Below are 19,272 nucleotides of genomic sequence, written 5' to 3'. Positions count from 1 at the left end.
TCATGAGGAAGTTTAGGCTGTTAAATGTTATAGCTCCTTGATTTAAACATCCTGAAGTTTAAAGTTTATTTATTTATTTTTTGCAATTGCTGCACCCATCATGGGGCTCAAACTCAAGACCACAAGATCAAGAGTTGCATGCTTTTCCAACTGAGCCAGCCAGGCGCTCCTAAAATCCTGAACTTTAAAAATAAGCCCATCCCGACTAGGTTCTTTCCTGTCCTCTTTTTGTCTTTCCTCTCTTGTGTCTTCTCAGTTTTCTACAACTGTCCAAAACCCATTGTCATCGATTCACTGCCAGTTGTGAAAGTATCTCCTTCCCCTAGCCTGGGCAGCGTAAGTGTATCTGTTATCTATTGCTATATAATCAACCATGCCAAAGATTAATGGCTTACAACAGAAGTGATATATTTCTCATGATTCAGTGGCCTGATTGGGTAGTTCTGCCCCACATGTTGCTAGTGAGGGTCACTTGTGTGGTTGACCACCGAATGTGGTTGAGAACTTGACTGGGCACCTCGCTTCTCCATATGTGGCCTTATGCATTTCCATGTGGTCTCTCTCTCTCCAGCAGGATAGTTTGCTGACTATCTTCCCACATGGCAGCTGCATTCCAGGAAGGAGCATTCCAAGAGGACAAGCCCTGACATGCAAGCACTTATCAAGCCTCTGCTTGTGTCACACTTGCTAATGTCAAAGGCTCTGGATAAGTATAGAGTCAGTGTGGTATTACTGTGAAGGTATTACTCAAGGGCTCAACTACCAAGAGGCATGGCTCATTGGGGGCTGCCAATGTAACAATCTGTCATAATAAAGCAATTTCAATATTCCTAGGAATTCTTACCATGCATTTAAGTAATCACGAAGCACTTATTGATATATTAAGTGCTAATTTATAAGGTAGAAGACATAATCCTTGTCTTTGTGGAGTTTCCCATTCAGTAGATAATATGGAACATACTCTGAAAAAAATGAAGCAATATAAGTTAGAGGGAATGGATTCCAACATACTGTTGTGTGTTCCAAAATTGTACTGTGGATCAGTTATTTGGAATATTTTGTATATAAACAAAATGGCTGGGCCACAAAAAACCTATTTAACCCATAATGCAGATAAATCCTGGTAGAGCTTCCTGAACTTCACATGTTTATGCACCAAGTTCATGATTTTTGCTATCAACATATACACTGGAACTGTTACTTCATATTTTCCTTTGATACAACTTACTTTTTAAGACCTAATTTTATTTTATTCATTATTTAATTTTAATTTTAAATTTATTTTTGAAAGAGAGAGAGAGTGAGAGCACAAATGGGGGACTGGCAGAGAGAGGGGGAGAGGGGAGAGAGAGAAAGAGAGAGAGAGAGAGAGAGAGAGAGAGAGAGAGAATCCCAAGCAAGCTTCACACTGTCAGCACAGAGTCCTACTCAGGGATTGAACTTACAGACCTTGAAATCATGATCTGAGCCAAAATCAAGAGTTGGACGCTTAGTTGACTAAGCCACCCAGGTGCCCCCCCCATTTCATTTTTAAATGAAATTTTATATCACCGCTATAAAAGCAAAATGAATACCGTTTGCCATAAATATAAGAACATTATAAATAAATAAAATGGTAATATACATAAAAGTAAATTCAGTTAAAATGAAAAATAGTGATAACACCAAATGCTTTTGAGATCAGTCATACATTGCTGGTACAAATATAAAATGGTAAAGTCACTCTGGAAGATAGTTTGCCAGTTCCTTTCAAAACTGAAAATTTACTGTATAACCTAGCAATTATACTTGTGGGCATTTAACTTGTGGGCATTTAAGGAAGACTTATTTTCATGCAGGAATTTGTACATGAACATTCATATGTTCATGTATTGGTAATAGCTGTATTTGTAATAGCCAAAAAGCTGGAAACTACCCAAATGTTCTTCAGTAAGTGAATGATCAAACCAGTTGTGGTACATCCATACCATGGAATACTACTCAGTAGTAAAAAGAATGAACTGATAAATACAACTTGGAGGAACCCGAAAGAAATCATACTGAGAGAAAAAAGCCAATCCCAAAGGTTACATACTGTATGATTCCATCGATATAATGTTTTTTGAAATGACAAAATTTTAGAAATGAAAACCAGAGTTTAGGGATGGGAAAAAGAGCCTGTTTGTGCCCATAAAGGGTTAACATAAAGGATTTTTGAGGTGATGGTTCAGTTGAGTATCTTGATTGTGGTGGTGGTTATGCAAGACTGCATAATGGTAAAATTATCATTTTTATAATAAAATCATGGTTTTATCATATCTCACACACATGAGTGCGTATAAAGCTGATGAAATCTGAATAAGCTCTATGGATTTTACTAAAACCAATTTCTTGGTTTTGCTATGGTACTATTTGTATGTAAGATGTTAATGTTGGTGAAGATTTGGAGTAGGATCCATGGGGCTTTCCTGTCCATTTCCTTGCAACCTCCTGTGAATCTGAAGTTATTTCAAAATAAAGAGTAAAATAGGGGCACCTAAGTGGCTCAGTGGGTTGAGCATCCAACTCTTGATTTTGGCTGGGGTCATGATCTCACACTCTGTGAGATGGAGCCCTGCTCCCAGCTCTGCGCTGACAGCAGGGAGCCTGTTTGGGATTCTCTCTCTCTTCCTCTCTCTCTCTGCCCCTCCAAATCTCTCATGCTCTCTCTCTCTCTCAAAATAAACAAACATTTATTTAAAAAAATTATTTCAATGTTTATTTTTGAGAGAGAGACAGAGACAGAGCATGAGCAGGGGAGGGGCAGAGAGAGAGAGGGAGACACAGAATCTGTAGCAGGCTCCAGGATCTGAGCTGTCAGCACAGACCTGACTTGGGGCTTGAACCCACGAACCATGAGATCATGGCCTGAGTTGAAGTTGGACACTTAACTGACTGAACCACCCAGGAGCCCCAAATAAATAAACATTTTAAAAAAATAAATAAAAAGTAAAACAAAAGTTAATTCACAACAAATAAAAGGTGTTTGTCAGGATACTTCCTAAAATACCTAAAGTCACTTCAAACATCACCAGTGGTACATGGATCCCACAGTGGAAGATTCTGATCTGAGGAAATAATAGAACTAACCTAGGTTTAAGGAATGAGGGCAGGACGCTACACAATATTGGTGACAGTAGCAACAATAAGCACTTAAACAGTGCTTACTCTGTGTCAGGCACTATTCTAAACCCTTTCCAGATACTACTTCATTTAATTCCTACAGTGACTCTGGGTAGAAGTGTTAGGTTCCATGGGAGACAGACACTGAAGCAGAGATTTGCTTGCAGGAAATGGGAGTGCTCTCAGGAGCACCTGTGAAGGGTGTCGGACACCCTTAAACAGAGGGAGTGGAACTATTACAACAGAGGTGTCGGCAGATTGTGGGGGTGGTGCTGGAGCTGGGATGGCCCTGCAGAGTTGTCACAGTTAAGGAAAGGGAGCTGAATTATTTTACCTCCCATTAGCAAGTCACTAGATGCAGGCTGCCTGTAGGGAGAGGACATAAATTTGAGCAAAGCAGCTTCCTTTGATGGAGGACAGTGCCTGGAGAGGAACTGAACTGTGAGTGGTCGGCAACCAACACTCAGCCCTGAACGGGAAAGGGCCATATGTCTCATACAGTCCACCCCTTGTGCTCAGATCTACTTGCTTAATATAGTAGGTTTGCCTCCTCAGAAGCTTTCCAGGAGTCTCTTTCTGGGAAAACATAGGTGAGAAAGTTTGTAGGACAAAAAACTGCTCTGACTCTCCAGACTGCTACTTATATTCCTTGCTGCCTCCTTTCTATGCATTCCAGATTCCCCTCACTCTCAGCACCTCTGCTGGTTTAGGCAGCTTATTTGGCCTCAGGCTGTGGTTGCTGCATTTGTCCATTTACTATTGATGTTGGACATAGAGTTTGAAGAGACATAGAGTGTGTCCCAGTGATCATCTGGTGTCAAATATCTTCTTTGCTTTCATTCTACAGTAGCAGTCCCTTTTGTTGGTAACCTCCTTTTGATGGTAAGTGTCAATTGCCCCTTCCAATATGATGATCCCTTTCTTGCCCCCTGGTCTGTTGGCACAAGAAACTTAAAGTGATAGGGTAGCCTAACATTTAATTGGATTACTGCATCCTTGATAGAAGGGACCTTCTAAGAACCAAGACCCCTAGGCTCCTAGAGTTGAGGTCACTGGGACTAATGATAAGCAGAGCCACTCCTACTTCCTGCTCCCCAGACCCACATATTCTACCTACTTGGGACATAGCACCATATAATGGTCATTGATTTAGGGTCTAAATTATATCCTGGAAGATGGTATTCCATCTTCGCAGGGCATTTTCTCCAAGCTGTACCTTAGCTGTGCTTTCAGAAGGCCACTCCATTACTCCGTGAGGCCAGAAGCTTCTGGGTGGTGCAGTATATCATGGACCAGGGGATCCTGTGATCATACATCTACAGCCATACCTCCTTCATGGGCTCTTTGGTGTCATACAACATTATGTGAGATGCTGTTCCAGTGTATCAAACATTCTGTAAACTCTCAGAAAGTGGTGTTCCTTGAGGCCTTGTAGTCAGACAAATTCATGCATGGAATATTTGTTAATTCTAGTCAGCTTCCCCTATCAGAGTGGAAGGGTTATAAAGTAATCAGTTTTCCATCAAGTTCTGGAAGGATGGGGCCACGTAAGGTGCCCAGTGTTGGTCTCTATTGATGGTAGGTTGATGTTTGGCAGTAGCCGTAGTGACGTTGGCCTGGCTGTGGGCTCATGCACAGCTTCTGTCCCTGCCATTATGGCTACTCTGTTCATGCCAGTACTGGGGTGGCTAGTGGTAGAGGCTAGCTGACATCAACTACCTGTGAAATTCTGCCTACTTGATTGTTTGGTGCCCTTTACATGGTGGATGACCTGTGATGGCTGTTAACATGCAGCAAGGTCTTCACACTTCATGCACAGTCTCACAGGTTCATCTACTTACCACTTTCCTAGATCAGTTTGTTCCTAATCTTCCAGTCTTTTTCCTTCCAGACCCTTGACCAACTAATCAAGCCAGTCACATCTGCCTATGAGTCACTATGTAGTCTAAATCTAAGGCCATTTTTCTTTGTACACGGTGAAGGACTGGGTGCACCATCCAAAGTCTGTACCTGGGCACCTGGCTGGCTCAGTTGGTGGAGCATGCAACTCTCGATCTCAGGGTTGTAAGGTCAAACCCCACGTTGGATGTAGAGATTACTTAAAAATAAAGTCTTAAAAAATAATAAAGCTCTGCATTGAAGGATTTCCCTTTCACTGTTACCTTTCAGTACCACCACCTTCCCCCACCCCTCACTGAGTGGGGCTATATGCAGCCATGGTCCATTTCACTTCGCACCCACATACTGAGCTGACTCATCTGTGACCCACGCTCAGCCTTTTCCCTTTGTCATCTGCTGACCATAAATGATTCCCCATGTGGCCATTGGTGTGAACTGAGGGAGAGGTACTGGTGCAAAAGTGGGAAGTGACATGGGAGACCGAGCCACCTACTCATGCAGCTTACTTATTCTCTCATGCTCTGCCCAGGCTTGATCCTGGATACCACCTCCATCTAATGACGGAGAGCTCTGAACCCAAATGACTTTATGATTTGGTGAGTCTGATACACCCAGCTTGTGATGGAGATCTCTGGCTTCACGGTCACTTAATGTCCCATAATCAAGTGCTCTGTGTCTACCAGGGCTCAGTAGAACACAGGTTGCTGTTTTCTGAATAGGATATACAATCCTCTGTTATAGATGGCTTGACCTTGATCCAGAATATTAGGGATCTACTTTGTGACTCTTTTTGGGACATGCCATACACTCCATGCAGTGTCTTTTCCCATCATAGATGCCTGTGATGGGTCACTTGCACCATAGCCTGCACCTGCTGAAGAGCCCTTTCTTGGTCTGGGCTCTGCTAAGAGCTGACAGTCTTCTTTGTCACTAAGTAAACGGGTTGCCACAATGTCTTCAAGTATGGAAAATGTTATCTCCAGGACCTGACAATGTCTATGTCAGACTGTGGCAGGCAGCCTCTAAGGTGGTCCCCAATGACCCCTGCCTCTGGCACTACACCCACTCATGTATTCTCTCCTTGAGTGTGGACTGGACCTAGTGGTTTGCTGCTAATGCATAGAAAATGGCAGATGGGATGGGATGGCACATCCGAGATTAGGGCACAAAAAGGCTATGACTTCTGTCTTGGGAGACTCCCTGGTGCCCTCCCACTCTCATTCCCTGCCTTCCTCCTTCTCTTCTATCACCAGCTGCTATGTTGAGAGGATAATCAGGACACAGGGAGAGAGGTACAAAGGCCTACCAGCAATTGCAGGGATGAGCTTGGAAAAGGATCTTCTAAGGCCTGCAAAAGTCATGAGAATGAGCTTGGACAGATGCTCCAATCTTAGCTAAACCTCGAGATGACTACAGTCCTGACCAGTCTTGCCTGCAGCCTCATGAGAATCTCAGGGTCCCATTCTTTCTAATCAGGCTATCCACCTTGGCATAGCAGAGTTTCTGGAGTTGAGAATTCAATCTTCTTTGGAGTCCTGTTCTTCTTATAATTAAGTACTGGGCTTGATCCGTCATTTTCTCTGCCCTCCAGTGCAGGAGATGAGAGTCTTTCTATATGCTGTCAAAGATGGCTTCAAGCTCTTACTCTCTGCCTTATATTGGTGATTAATCATTCTGGACCTTTTAGCGTCTTTCTTCAATGAATCAATCCCCTGCCACCCCTAGCAACAGCCATCTCATTCTACAGTCTTTACCAATAGTACTTACCAGAACCTCTGAAATGCTTGATATGCTGCATCCCACGGCATCGGTGTCCACCTGTGTCCCATCCCAGGTCACTGCCAGTGAAAGTTCTAGCAATTGCACTCTAGCCACCTGCCAGGTTTCTCAGTGTTCCACCTGCCATCAGTAATGGGGTCCTCAGAGCCAGTCAGCTAGCAAGCAATTCTGCTCCAAAATCCCAGTTTTGAGACTGCTTTCCTAGACCAACCACCTGTTGTAGGTCAGGTTTCCTGGGAAACAGACTCTGAAGCGGAGATCTGCATGCAGGCAGTTTATTGAGGGGTAGTCTGGGGAACAGCACCTGTGAGGGAAAGGAAAGGGAGCTGGAGTGGGCAGAGAGAGAAGCTGGCCTCTCATGCAGTCACAGCAGGGACATCAGTGGATTTTATAGGGAGGTCAGAAGCGGGGATGCCCCTTTGGAGTTGCCTAGTCAAGGCAAGGAGACCAGGCTTTTATAACCTCTCTTGCCCCATCACTGGAAGCAGACTGCACAAGGGAGGGGACATAATCTTGCACAGTGCAGCTTCTTTTGGTTGAGGTCGGTTCCTGGGAGGGACTCAGTGTGAGCAGTCAACGGCTATCATTCCTGTAGCTGGGGAGTAAATGTCTCAGTCTTGAAGGGGGATTACTGTGGCACACCACCATATCCATTCCAGAAGGTACTGGGTCAAAGGTAAAGGGTTGCTACCTCCCTTTTACAGATGAGTAAAATTGAGGCACGGAGCAGATAAGTAACTTGCCCAGCCAGGAGTTAACAGAGCCAGAGCCCATGCTCTTAAACACCATGCTCTATGCCTTTCTAGGAGGAGGGGGAGGGAGAGAATCCTTCCCCCATTCCTGGGATCATGGCCAAGCCAAGTTAGAAATGCAAAATCTGCTTTTGATATTCCCCAATCTCCATTTTGGTGGCTTTCTCTCACTTCTCAGAGTGTCTTTCCCAGACCTTGAAGTCAAGGGAAGAACATTCCAGGCTTGGGAGTGGAGGAAATGGTATTGTCTGGGTGGATGTAGGTATGACCAATATGGAGGCAATGAATAGGTTGATTTGGCTATTGGAAAAAAAAAAATTTATTTGTACAGGCAAGTAGGGAGAGATAAAGGACTAAAGGCCACCACAGAGGCCTTAACAGTCAAGCTGAGGAATTTGAACATCACTTTGTGAAGTGGCAAGGGAGGGGAGGGTCTGAACAGAGGCGGGTGGGTGGGAATGACGTGCGAAGGGTTGTTTGAGGAAGATTTAATGTGTCCCCAGGGCCAAGGAGGAACTGGCAGAAACAGAGACTGGAGGGAAATCTGCTAGGAGGCTGTGAAGAGGCCAGAGGAAGTAGAGACAGGGAGGATGGAAAAGAAAGGCAGCGGGATAGGCTTCACGAAGGAAGCATGTCAGGATTCTGAGTATGTTAGAGGTGATTGTCTTAGAAGGTACCAGCAAGGACAGCGGGACTTCAGGTGTGCTAAGCAAAGGGTCCTAGAGCAAAGCTCCAGAAATCTGAAAGCTCTCTGGGTTTTCCATGGTAAAGGCCATAGAAAGTGCTTTCCCACAGTGGAAGTCTGAATATCCACATGACAGCTAACACCAAGAGAACATGAGGCATGCGGGCAGAGGAGAGAGTATTTGTCAGTCTGAGTAAAGATTTTATTTGACAACTGATGGGATGCTCGCTGTATGCCAGGCACTGTTCTTTTCAAGAATAGCAGCTCAGTTGGAGCCCCTGGGTGGCTCAGTCGGTTAAGCATCCGACTTTAGCTCAGGTCATGATCTCACGGCTTGTGGGTTCGAGCCCCGCGTCAGGCTCTGCGCGGACAGCTCAGAGTCTGGAGCCTGCTTCGGATTCTGTGTCTCCCTCTCTCTCCCTGCCCCTCTCCCGCTTGTGCTCGTTCGCCTCCCCCCTTCAAAATAAATAAATAAACATTAAAAAAAAAGAATAACGTCTCACTTAATCACTTTTGACCATTACAACCCTATGAGGTAGGTGCTATCATTATCTCCACTTTACAGATGAGAAAACTGAGGCATGGAGAGGTTAAGTCATTAGTCCAGGCTTATCCAGGAAATGGAGGATCTGGGATTCAAACCCAGACAATGCCTCCGTATTCCATGCTCTTAGCCACTGTGTTCTCCTCATGGCACTTCATGATTAATCATGATAAATCTTAAAGTGGGAATAAAAAAGATAATCACCAGTTTACTGGTATGTGCAGTGAGACTCTTAAAATCCCCGGGATTTCTCATTTTTGTTTTAGAGCTGACTACTTCCCCACTTTGACCTCATCTTACCTTCTCTGTCAGATCCTCAATTCATAAATATGTCTTGGGAAGCCATGCCCATTACTAGATCATAGGTAGACAGTGAGTCAGGACAGTCCGAAGTGATCTCATACATTGGCAATGACAGAAGGGGTTTGGCATCCTTTATTTGCGATGGTCATTGATTCTTCACCAGGTGCTTCTTTCATATATACAGTAAACAACTACCCGGTATCTACTCTGCACATACAGTGGGGTTGAAAGAGATATGGGCATTGCATTAAGACATGGCCCCTGACTCTGAGGGACTTGTATCTTCTGTTGTCTCCCTGAGCTCTCCAACCCAGAATTCTAAGAGCAACTAACAGTCAGGGATGCAGAAGAACATTCTGTGGCTGTAGGAAGCAGTGAGGGGTGGAGGTTGGCTGGATGGGTGTAAGGCGACTTGGAGCAGTTACTCTGCAAGGGCAAGTGATGCATGCCAGCGTCTTGTCCTGATCCCCTTCTTTCCAACCTGACCCTCAGATGCTTGTCAGCTATATTCTCACAGTCTTGGAAGAAGCTCAGGGGGCCCATTTTATTGATGTTTTGCTGCATCAATGAAAGAGGCGGCTTGCTCCATGTAGGTGGAATTCTCTGTCCTCCAATTCCATCAATTTCATTTCTACAAAAGATGTTTGATAGATAAAAGAATACATACAGTGTATACCTAAGATACAAAGCATAAGAATAAAATGAACGTTTGTAAACTGCCCAATGTAATAACATTTCCAATTCTGTTAGCTACCTGTGCACTTCTCGGTCCCACCCTCTGCCCCTGCCCTCAGAGGTACCCACTGTCCTGAATTTTGTGTTTATCATTCCCTTTCTTTTTTAGGATAGTTTCATCACATGCGTGCACCCCTGAACAACGTAGTGTTTAGTTTTGCTTGATTTATTTAGCTTTTAAAAAATGGTTTCATTCAATATAGAGTTGACTGTGATTTGCTTTGTCCACTCCACATTGTATTTCTAAGATTCATCCAAATAGCTCATTTTCACAGCTGTTTATTAATTCATTCAATAAATATTGATTGGGCCCCTGTAATATTCTATTAGGTGAATATATCACTATTTGTTTAGCTTCCTGTTGATGGATGTTTGGGTTGTATTCTTTTTTTTTTTTTTTTTTTTTTTTTTTGGTTTCTATGAATAATACTACTGGGAATATTCTTTCACATAGCTCTGGATACATATGTGCAAGGATTTCTCAAGAGCACTGGTTTTCCAACTGAGATTCATGATCTTTAGTAGGCTGTGAAATCAATTTAATAGACTCAACCAGGATTTTTTTTTAAGTGAAAGAGAGCTATAACTACTTTAGTGCATTTCATGTGAGGTATTGCTTCATGAAGCTTCCGTTTCAGTTATGTTTGTGTGTCCCAGGCTGTGATGTGAAGAATTTTCTTACTGTGGGTTTTTAGAAAAGTTTGGAAGCCTTTACTCCAGGGTGGTGTCTCTTGAACCGTCTATGGGTAAATTGAAATTTTTTTCCCCCGTCTGTTACAGACTGGCACTTATGTACAATACCATAACAATACCGTAAACGTGATTACTTGGAAAATGAAATTTTATTATATCGAACAGACATTTTTCAATAAACATGGTGTGGCAATTATTCACAATAGACAAAGGGTGGAAACAATCCCAAGTGTTCATTGATGGCTGAGTGGATAAATGAAAGGTGTATACATTCAGTGGACTATGGTTCAACCTTAAAAAGGAAGGAAATCCTAACATGTGCTCAAGGATGAACCTTGAAGACATTATGTTAAGTGAAAGAATCCAGTCACAAAAGGACAAATACTCTCTGATTCCACTCGGGTGAGGTGCCTAGAGTAGTCAGATTCATAGAGACCATAGTAGGAATGGTCGCTAGGAGCTGAGGAGGCGGGGAGAATGAGGAATTCTTGTTTAATGGGCATCGAATTGCAGTTCGGGAAGATCAAAAAAGTTTTAGAGATGGATGGTGGTGATGGTTGGACAACACTGTAAATGTGCTTAATGCCACTGAACTATATGTAGCATAAAAATGGTTTCAATGGTCAGTTTTTATGTTATGTATATTTTACCGTGATAAAAAAAATGTCTGAAAAATCAATATAAGGTGGCAGCATCAGGTTGCTATTAAATCTTCTAAATGCTTACTTCCAGTTTTGGTACTTGTCTCGTGATGGCTTATAACAGATCTTTTGACACCGGTTTGTGGACTGCACTTTGAGTGGCAGTGTTCCGGGGTATAAACCTAAGAACGGAGAAACTGAGATGTAGGCTAGGCACATGTTCACCTTTACAAGACAACCACCTTTACAAATTGTTTTCGAAAGAGGGAAATAATTTACACTTCCATCAGCAGGTGTATTAAGAGTTTCCTGTACTCCTCATCCTTACTGATACTTGGTATTGTCAGAATTTTTTTTTTTCTTTTCAAATTTCTATTGAAATTCTTGTTAGTTAACATGCAGTGCAGCATTGGTTTCAGGAGTAGAATTCAGTGACGCATCACTTACAGACAACACCCAGTGCTCATCACAAGTGCCCTCCTTAATCCCCATCCCCCATCTAGCCCATCCCCCACCCACCTCCCTCCCTAAACCCTCAGTTTTTTTCTCTATCCTTAAGAGTTTCCCATGGTTTGTTTCCCCCTCTTTTTTTTTTCTCCAGTATTGTTAGAATTCTTAATGTTTGCCAATCTGGTGAGTGCAAAATAGTATCTCATTTTGGTCTTATTTTGCATTTCCCTGATTATTCATAAATTCAAGCATTTTTTTGTATGTTTATTGACAAGTTGTGTTTTTTTCTTTTCTTTCTGAAATGCCTTGTGCCTTTTGCTGATTTTTATATTGGGTTGTTGGTATTTTTATTATTGAGTTGTAAGCGTTTGTTTAGTCAACACATATTTATCGAGCACCTGCTATGTGCTCTCTTCTATATGCTGGGAACACAACAGTGAACAAAATAGACCAAAATTCCTGGTCTCATTTCAGAGTTTATAGTCTGCTGGGGAGAAGGGGAGATAGGCAATCAAATTATTTAGTCACATATATAGTATGTATGGTAATGATAAGTGTTATGGCTAAAAATAAGACAGGAAAGGACAATAGGCAGGGCCAGGGCGGGTGGTGAGCTTGCAATTTTTTAAACAGTGGTCAGGGAAGGTTTTATTAAGAACATGACATTTGAGTAAAGGTTCTGAAAGAGACAAGGAAATGAGCATGCAGACAGCTATAGGAAAAGTTTCTTATAGATTCATTGGTCAGTTATATGCATTACAGACATCCTCTCCCAGTTTGTGGCTTGCCTTCTCACTTTCTTTAAGCTATATTTTGATGAAAGAAGGTCTTATTTTTAATATGGTCTAAGATATCCGTCTTTTATTTTATGGTTAGTGTATTTTATACCTTGTATAAGAAATCCTTCTCTTTCTTGATCTCATAAAGAAACTCTATGTTTTCTTCTAAAAATTTAAAAGTGTTGGAGCACCTGGGTGGCTCAGTTGGTTAAGCGTCTGACTCTTGGTTTCGGCTCAGGTCATGATCACCCGCATGAACTCTTCGTGAGTTCAAGCCCTGTGTCAGACTCCGTGCTGGCAGCGTGGAGCCTGCTTTGGATTCTCTCTCTCTTTCTCTGTCTCTGTCTCTCTCTCTCTCTCTCTCTCTCTCTCTCTCTCTCTCTCTCTGTCCTTCCCCCACTCACACTGTCTCTGTCTCTTTCAAGATAGATAAATTAAAAAATTTTTAGAAGTGTTGCCTTGTATGTTTTGCTTTTAATTTACACAGGATTCATTTTTGGATATGGTGTGAGATAGGATCCATTCCCCACCCATGCACCCACGAACAATAAATTGTGGGCACCATTTAATGGATAATTTATCCTTTCTCTGGTGGTCTGCTGTGCCCTCTCTGTCATAAATCAAGCTTCCATATACCTGTAGGTCTGCTTTGGAGTATTTTGTTTAATTCCCTTGAAAAATTTGTCTGTCTTTGTATCTATACCACACTATATTACTTACTATGGCTTTATATTATGTTTTTATATGTAGTAGAAAAGATCCCTCCCTCTTATTCTTTGTTCAAGGGTATCTTGACTACTCTTAGCACACGACCCTTCTATGTAAATTTTAGAATTAGCTTGTCAGGTTACTTGCAAACTTCCTCTTGAGATAAGGACTTGAGATGACTCAATAGATCACTTGAAAGAGAATTGATGTCATTTTCATATTATGACTTTTATCCATGAATATGACTCATCTCTCCATTCACTTAAGTCTTATCCAATGTCTTTCAATGAAGTTAATTTTTTTTATTTTTGTTTAAAAATTTTTTTTTTACCATTTAATTTAATTTATTTTTTAAATTTATGTCCAAGTTAGTTAGCATATAGTGCAACAGTGATTTCAGGAGTAGATTCCTTAGTGCCTCTTACCCATTTAGCCCATACCCCTCCCACAATCCCTCCAGTAACTCTCTGTTGTTCTCCGTATTTAAGAGTCTCTTATGTTTTGTCCCCCTCCCTGTCTTTATATTATTTTTGCTTCCCTTCCCTTATGTTTATCTGTTTTGTATCTTAAAGTTCTCATATGAGTGAAGTCATATGATATTTGTCTTTCTCTGACTGACTAATTTTGCTTAGCATAACACCCTCTAGTTATATCCATGTAGTTGCAAATGGCAAGATTTCATTCTTTTTGATTGCCGAGTAATACTCCATTGTATATATGTACCATATCTTCTTTATCCATTCATCCATCGATGGACATTTGGGCTCTTTCCATACTTTGGCTATTGTTGATAGTGCCACTATAAACATTGGGGTGCATGTGCCCTGAAGTTAATTTTTTTTATAAAGGTCTTCCATACCTTACATCATGTTTATTTCTAAGTACCTTAATTTTGGTTGCTGTTATAATTAGTATGTTTAAATTTTTTTTAAGTTTATTTATTTATTTTGAGAGAGACAGAGACAGTGAGAGTGGGGGAGGGGAAGAGAAAGAGGGAGACAGAGAATCCCTAGCAGGCTCCGTGCTGCTAGCACAGAAGCTGACATGGGGCTTGAACTCATAAGACCATGAGATCATGACCTGAGCTGAAACCAAGAGTCAGATGCCCAACTGATTGAACAAACCAGGCACCCCTATAGTTAGCATCTTTTGAAACTATGCTTTCTAACTGTTTATTGCTGGCGTTTAGAAATGCAATTGATTTCTGTTATCCACCCACCTTGTTAAACTTTTAAGAATTAATTCCAGCAATTTATCTATAAAGTCTTCTGTGTTTTCTAGTGAAATAGTAAACTTGTAACTATATTATCTATAATAATGTCAGTCTTGTTTTTTCTTTTCTGAAACTTATACATTTTTTTTTCTTTTCTTATTGCACTGGATAGGGCCTCAAGTACAATGCTGGAAAGAAGAATTGATGCAGACATTTTTGTCTTGTTCCTGATTTTTAAAGGCCTTCTAACATTTCACCTTGAAGAATGATGTTTGAAGAATGACGTTTGCTGTAATTATTTGGTTAAAAAAAACTCTATCAGGTAGGAAGTTTCATTATGAATTGATGCTGTATTTTAGCAAATGTTTTTTTTTCTACACTTGTTTAGATAATAATAAAGTTTCATTCATTATCCATTAATGTGGTGAATTACATTATAGCTTTTCCAATGTGAAATCACTCTTGCATTCTTAGGATCAACCCAGCTTGATCATGATGTATTATATTTTTTACACATTGCTGAACTCAATTTGTAGGATTTTTGCATCTATGTGAAAATGAAATTGGTCTCTAATTTTCTTGACCAGTTTAATTTTTTTTTTTTTTTATATTCCTCCAACAGATCTGTCACTGTAGCTAAGTATATCCAAATTAGAAGGTCACCTCATGGCTTTTCTATCCCTAACACCAATGCACTGATGCCTGAGTACCAACCACAGTAAAGGCCAAACACAGGCTCTGGAGGTCAACGGTAGGCTGGAAGAAGGCCTGGCTGGTTGTCAATCCACATCCCCTTTCTCCCATCTTGATTACCAGCCTGTGATCTACCTTGAGGGTGCGGACCACATCTTTTCATCTCTCTATCCCAAGGGTCCAGCACAATGCCTGCAGAGTAGCTGCTCATAAACACTTGTGAAACAGAGTTTACCCAAGCCAGTAGTGAGCTCTTCTTGGTTCATTTGACCTGATCTTAAAAACTGTTTCTTCATTGTGGTCTTGAGCCTTTTGGTGCACACATTGCATGCATATTCTCTGTGTCCCAGGACAGACAGTGGTTGGTTTGCAGATAAGAATTGTGTCTACAAGGAATTTCTTTTGACTTCCCAATTTCAGAGCCTGCCCTACCCAGAGCCCCGAGTCCCCTGAGTCTTGTCCCATCTGAGTGTTCATCCACATTCTTCCTCACACGTTGGAAACTCTAAGTAGGCCTCATTCTTTAAAGTTTCCAGGTGAGCCATGCTTCTGACCCATACCTTTGCCTGGCATGCCCTCTCTCCAACCCTTCTTCTCATGAGCCCCTTCTCTGTTTTTCACACTGTACTCAATTGTCAAATCCTTGCTGAAGCCTCTTTCCACTCTCCTCTTCCTCAACCCCTTGCGGTCAGTCTTCCATCCTCTGTTCTCTTCAGATGTTGTATATACACCTTAAAAAATTTTTTTAGGGGTGCCTGGGTGGCTGAGTTGGTTAAGGGTCTGACTCTTGGTTTTGGCTCAGATCATGATCTTGCAATTGTGAGATTGAGCCCTGTGTGGGGCTTGGTGCTGATAGCATGGAGCCTGCTTGGGATTCTCTCTCTCCCTCTCTCTCTGCCCCTCCCCACTGGGGCTCATTTGCCCCTCCTTCAAAATAAATAAATAAACATTAAAAATATTTACAAAAATTTTAATGTTTATTTTATTTTTGAGAGAGAGAGAGACAGAGCGTGAGCAGGGGAGGGGCAGAGAGAGAGGGAGACACAGAATCCGAATCAGGTTCCAGGCTCTGAGCTGTCAGCACAGAACCCGACACGGGGCTCCAACTCACGACCTGGGAGTTCATGACCTGAGCCAAAGTTGGATGCTTAACTGACTGAGTCACCCAGGTGCCCCTGAAAAAATATTTTTTTAACCCTGAAATACTGAAGTGTATATTTCTTGAGATCAGGACATTTATCTTACAGGGCTGCAATACAATTGTCAAAGTCAGGATATTTCACTTGGCTACAAATACATTATCTAATCCACAGTTTATTTAGAAATTGCATCCATTATCCCTTTCTTTAACTTGATTGTAACAATTGTCACATAGTTTTACAGATATTTGTTCACGTTTGTCTGCCTCCTGTGCACTCACACGCATACAATAACCCTGTGAGTTTGGGCTTCTATCTTTTATCCCAGCTCCAGTAAGGTGCCTTGTAAGTTTTGTTTTCTGTGTGTGTGTGTGTGTGTGTGTGTGTGTGTGTGTGTGTGCGTGCGCGCGCGCATGGGTATATATGTTTAATTAGTTAACCAAGTTATATGGCTTGTCTTCAGTTCCTCTGGTCTTCCCAGGATGGCCCTCCCTCCTACAGACCTGTGTCTTCTTGTTCTCTCTCCTTTTCCTCTAAACCCTTCCACTAGCCTTATTTCTGAGCCTTCATTTATACTAACTAGTAAATGACTCATAGTGGCTTGCAGTGTCCCTCTTCCTAGGGGTAAATACTAAGGGATAAAAAAACAATCACTACACCCCTCCTGTCTTCAAGGACCTCCATTTCTTATGTCCTGTGTATTTTTGTTTCTCCTGCAGAGGCCAGTTTGGTCAGTCTGTGCTTGGTGACTGCTGGTTTGATGAATGAATGCAAGCATGCAGAGATGGCCCCTGAGAGCCCAGGTGCAACCACTCTCCAGTCGGGCCACTGGGTCACATAATCAATGGCTGGACACAATGTTTCAAACCAGGGTATTCTATTACTTTCCTTTAGCTCATTTAAATTAAAAAATTTTTTAAAAAATGTTTATTTATTTTTGAGAGACAGAGTGAGCCGGTGGGGGGGCGGGGGGCGGGGGCGGGGGGAGGAGAGGGAGAGACAGAGACAGAGCACAAGTTGAGGAGGGGCAGAGAGAGAGGGAGACAGAATCCAAAGCAGGCTCCAGGCCCTGAGTTGTCAGCACAGAATCCAACGAGGGGCTCGAACTCAAGAAACCCAAGATCATGACCTAAGCCGAAGTTGGACACTTAACCGACTGAGCCACCCAGGCGCCCCCGCTTTGGCTCATTTAAAGTCAACAGGCTGTTCTGAGAAGCATGTCAGACTAAAAATTTGGACTGCCCATTTTACGAGGGAAAAAAAATCACTAAGAGGCCAAGGAGAGAAATTGAAAAAACACTGAAATGCTCCTCATGAGGGTTGTCACTATTTTAAAATGTTCAACGTCTTAGCTGGCCTCGTTTGTCCTTTAAGTGCTTGGAGCTCCATGGGGAGAAAATTCACCCAGAATCTGTAGTCAGATTCCCTGCCCTCAGTATGCTCATCACTTATACCAAGTGGCTTGCCCTAGGCCTCTCATTATTCTTTGGGTCTTTCTATCTTCCCATTGTTTTTATATTTATTTAGTTGCGCTGTGATGATAAACCTTTGTGGCACACCAATGATATGCATGACGATGCAAGAAACTTGAAATTAGGTCCCAGAAGGCTTGTAACACAACCTCCACTGGGTTTCTCTGTTTTTCCACCTCTATTGCTTTTTGTCCATCTCCCCTCCCACCCTGGGCTCAGTGCATTCACAAGGAGCTACCCTTCACCTGCTCTCTTCACATCGCCAAGTTCTAGACTCTCCCCCAAATCCACGTTTCAGCCTTTGACCTCCTATACCACCTGTCCTGTTTTCCTCATTTAAGGATTTCAGGACAAGGACCTGCTCTTCAAAGGTTGGGCCAAATGGTTTGATCCCAGTGGAAAGCAGACAAAGACCTTGGTCTTCTATCCTCTTCTGGGTATCAGGGCCCAGGCATTTCTAAGGCAATTTTAGGGGTTTCTAAAGACACACACACACACACACACACACACACAACAAAAGCAAAAAAAAAAAAACCACGCATAGGCAGAAGTTTCCAGAGGCTGCTTGAGGCCAAAAGTCTGCCCGAATTTCACCTTTCTCTGCCTGCAGAGATGGGGAACCCCTTGAGCTGGTCGTTAGTCTTGGGACAGCTGGTTTTGGATAAATAAGCCTGGGTCATCTGATCCCCCACGGGTCTCACGGGGAAAGGCTGTGAGGGCCTGCTCTGTCCCCAAGATCCTTCTGCAGTGGGACTGGTTTCTTGGGGATAATTAGTGCTCCTCTGTCACGGCCCAAATCAAACTGAGCCGGGCTTGTGTTATGACACCTTGTGATATTTGTTGACGCTGTTTTCCTCCTCAGATTGTCATCCTATCTTCCTGAGGAGAAGGAGGAGGGAAAGAACGTGTGGAAGAGGCAGGGAAAAGACTCAGGTCACAGATCATCTTCCCACGGGGCCCAGAATGGGGCTGCTCCCCACTGCGGCTCTTCTGGGCTCTTCTGACATTTTTGCCCAATCTCCTCTGTGTCTTTACCCCCCCTGGGGTTCTGGCCGCTTCCCCTTGGGAAGTGATTTTTCACAGTGAGTCCGCTTGTCCCTGACTTTGGGCTTTTAACACTCTCTTCGTTCCAGCCATTGTTTCGTCTTTAAATGTACATTGAATAGCCTATCTTTCGCTTTGGTTCTTTTCACCTTTCTGGTGTTTGTAGATGGCATGATCGTCCTTGATTTATGAGTTAGCTAAGCTGTATAATTATTTCTTCATCTTTACTCATGGATTCTTCCATCCCTTAATCACTCTTGTTTTTCCCTAGATTGTCACTGTCTTTACATTTGTCTGGTAATGAGGCAGCCTCTGCCGTGTCCAGATCCTGTCCTGAGGACTCGGCGTCTGAAGAGGGCAGTTAATGTGCTCAGGACCCGCCCCTGCCCCTTCGCATTATGAATCAGCTTGTCCCTGACTGTTCAGCACTTAACACTTTCATCATTTCAGCCAGTCGTGTTTATTGAAAGTGCATCGACCACAGAGTACCGTAGTACATTTCTCTCTCTCTCTCTCTCTGTTTGTAGACGGAAGGATTGTTTCTGATCTCTGAATGTGTTTGTTTACAGAGGCTTCTGAACAAGGCTGTACCCCTACGTCAA

General features: G+C 42.5%; 1 long non-coding RNA gene across 3 annotated transcripts in view; it reads left to right on the top strand.

Moving 5' to 3' along the window:
* The window catches only part of LOC131487787 (uncharacterized), a 73,245-nt gene extending 56,206 nt beyond the window's left edge, over positions 1-17,039 (top strand). For all 3 annotated transcript variants that reach the window (XR_009249966.1, XR_009249968.1, XR_009249967.1), the window contains 3 exons: positions 14,495-14,644; positions 15,436-15,551; positions 16,874-17,039. This is a non-coding gene — a long non-coding RNA (uncharacterized LOC131487787). The remainder of the gene's footprint in view (positions 1-14,494; positions 14,645-15,435; positions 15,552-16,873) is intronic.
* Positions 17,040-19,272: the final 2,233 nt, after the last annotated feature.

Source organism: Neofelis nebulosa, chromosome 10, assembly GCF_028018385.1.
Source record: "Neofelis nebulosa isolate mNeoNeb1 chromosome 10, mNeoNeb1.pri, whole genome shotgun sequence".
Lineage (NCBI taxonomy): Eukaryota > Metazoa > Chordata > Mammalia > Carnivora > Felidae > Neofelis > Neofelis nebulosa.
The sequence above is the reverse complement of the archived record's forward strand: the minus strand, read 5'-3'. Positions and strand labels throughout refer to the sequence as shown.